This window comes from Calidris pugnax, unplaced genomic scaffold (assembly GCF_001431845.1).
Source record: "Calidris pugnax isolate Ruff unplaced genomic scaffold, ASM143184v1 scaffold11, whole genome shotgun sequence".
Lineage (NCBI taxonomy): Eukaryota > Metazoa > Chordata > Aves > Charadriiformes > Scolopacidae > Calidris > Calidris pugnax.
Genome location: NW_015090803.1, coordinates 9655087 through 9658287, shown reverse-complemented (window position 1 = coordinate 9658287; position 3201 = coordinate 9655087).

The following is a 3201-nucleotide window of genomic DNA, read 5'->3' as shown; positions in this document are numbered from 1 at the left end:
GGACCTTAAAGATGATCGAGTTCCAACCCCCCTGCTACGCAAATACTGCTTTTCTTTGCAGACGTTTCTCTTTAAGAGAAAGGTGTTTCGAAGGAAAGTTAAAACTCAGCATATTAAGCCTGCCTCAAATGGATGTGTCACTTTTATTGGAATTCTAATTAAATGTAGACTCATAAAAAAGTATACCTTCCCAATTTAAATATGGCTGGCTCCCACGTCTATACGATTCCAAAACTTACGACGACAGATTAATGACTAGGCTGAAAGTCTGTCATAACCTGGTAGGATAAAGCTAATCCAAATCGACTATATGCCATGATTTTATGACACAAAGTTATTGAAAAGTACAAGTATAATTAAGTGGAAATATAATAGAGGAAGCATTTTCTGGGCTCTGGTGCTGTGGCAGAACCTGCCACCTGATACGGCTGGTTAGAATAGCAGGTCTAGAGTAGTAACACATTTTTATGCTACTTTTTAAAGAAACTGTGGGTCAAGTAGTCCATCACTGAAATTCATTCTGAAAAAAAGTGTGACAGCTTTGGCACTTGTGAAACAGAGGTGCCTTGTTTAACTGCGTGACACTAATTATAAATAAGAGCTCTATAAACACACTCCTTTGTTCTCTGGAAGCTGGACAACAGATCATAAAACTCTGGCATTACAAAAATGTTGTCTATAAATAAATAGAAAATAACTGCACTTATTTAATTGAACACAGATAAGAAAATAAGTTAGGACCACTTAAGCTTATTTTTGAGGCTCTGTGTTTTTTCTGTCAACAATGCTATTGAAATGGTCTTTGGAGTACCTCCATCTGTGGCTTTCCGTGGTGTCACTTGCATCCAGGATCAGCTGCGCACTGATCTCAGCTTATATACTCAAGGTAGCAATTTTGGTACAAATCTCTGTCTGCTTTAGACTGGCTACAGGCACAGTGCAGATGCTTGGGCTAATGATTACGAAAGTTGGAGGCAACATATTCATGTCAGCATTATGTTCTGCCTGAGCCAAAACATCCTAGCGAGAGGCTGAACCCACAGCTTACCTGTGTGCCTTACAGGAGGTGGGATCTGTACCCCTCCCTGCAGACATACTGGCTTATTTAATGCTGGTGGGACTTGCCCAACGTGTGCCTTTCCATAGCACACGGGAGATGTACGCTAAGGGGTGTTGCATCTTTAAATGGAAGTACGAGGGGACAAGTATACGTAGATGTCTATTGGTATAGAGAGATTGGACTTTAAGCAACAGATTAGTTAATTGCAAGTTTTATGTAAACTATGGGTGAGATTCATCTCCACTATCCTGTATGTCTGAAACCTCCACGAAGCTCATCTGTGCTATTTCTCCAGACCTGGAGAAGGGAGTGGTGCTCTTCCAGAGGCTGAATTACCACACGAGTAGTAGACACCTATGCTGTGTTGCGTTGCTATTACAGAACAGTTTTTTAGTTACTTGCAAATGCCTCAAGTATTGTAGGTACAACATAGTTTGTCATTACTTTACTCATCATTTTGACATCAGGCCTTAAGAGATTCCAGGTATTTCAGTACAAATAAAATTTTAAGCACTGCCGTACTGAATGTAGGACCAAAGAAACAATCTAAAGTTGTTCTAGTTTGTGATTAGGAATATGTGTTTTGCATAGGTGAAGTATCATAGAATCATAGAGTGGTTGGGTTGGAAGGGACCTTAAAGATGATCGAGTTCCACCCCCCCTGCTACAGACAGGGACCCCTGCCACTAGACCAGGTTGCTCAAAACCCCACCCAACCTGGTCTTGAACAGGGATGGGGCAGCCACAATTTCTCTGGGCACTCTGTTCCAGTGTCTCACCACCCTCACAGTAAAAAATTTCTTGCTATTATCTAATATCTAATCTAAATCTCCCCTCTTTCAGTTTAAAGCCATTATCCCTCGCCCTATCGCTCCACTCTCTGATAAAGAATCCCTCCCAATCTCTCCTGTAGGCCTTCTTCAGGTACTGGAAAGGGCTATAAGCTCTCCCTGGAGTCTTCTCCAGGCTGAACAACCCCAACTCTCTCAGCCTGTCCTCACAGCAGAGGTGCTCCAGCCCCTTGATGATCTTCATGGCCCTCCTCTGGACCTGTTCCAACAGGTCTGTCCATCCTGTGCTGAGAACTCCACAGCTGGACTCAGTATTCCAGGTGGGGTCTCACCACAGTGAAGTGGAGGGGTAGAATCACCTCCCTGGACCTGCTGGCCACATTTGTTTTGGTGCAGCCCAGGATGTGGTTGGCTTGCTGGGCTGCAAGTGCACATTGCCAGGTCATGTTGAGTTTCTCATTATCCACCAACACTCCCCAAGTCCTTCTCCTCAGGGCTGCTCTCAATCCATTTTCTGCCCAACCGGTATTTGTGCTTGGGGTTGCTGTGACCCAAGTGCAGGAGTGTGTTTGGGACGTGTGAGGAAACACGCAACAGAGGTCAGGGTGGTGGATGAAGGTCCCATGGCAGGTGCACAGCACAAGCACCCCTAGAACAGGATGGAATTTGCCTGTGAGGCCAATGTTTCATCACCCAAACATGGAGTGAGGGAACAGGGATGCTGTTCCTGTTCAGCCTTGAAAGCCTGATCTCAAACCGTTGCCTACCACTGCTACGGAAAGGCTTATTCCAAGTTACCGTGAAACGCCCCCTCCTTCAGATCCATCTCTTAATTTTTCACTGTTTGGAAATCCACCTGCTGATCTCTGGTGGAGGTGATGAAGCATGTCAGCAGGCTGTGGGTCCTTCAACATGGTGGACTTCAGAAGTGCAAGGGAAGGTGGCTGCAGGCTACATTTATGAGATTTTGACAGTCTACTTCAGTGGCTGATTTATGCAGGGTGGTTTTTATGTGCCCTTTTATTCCAAAACCCATCCTGTAGGCCAGGCTGTATTTTTATACTTTGAGGCAACATATTGTAACTTCTGTCTTGTAAATAAATAGCATGGACTCCAATGATTTGGGTATTTTCATAAGTCGTATTGGCAATTAGTTGTAAAATCAGTAACAAGCACAACTGTGATGCTGAGACCACCGTGGACATTGGGTCTCAGCTTCTCCTTTCTGCCTCCCCGTCAAACCTGCCGTGGTTTGGTGTTTTTCCCTCTGTGCTGCCCCGAGGAGCCGAGCCCCAAAACCAGTGCGGGGGGGTCAGGGGGGACGCTGGCCCAGCGTGGCCAGATGTGCCG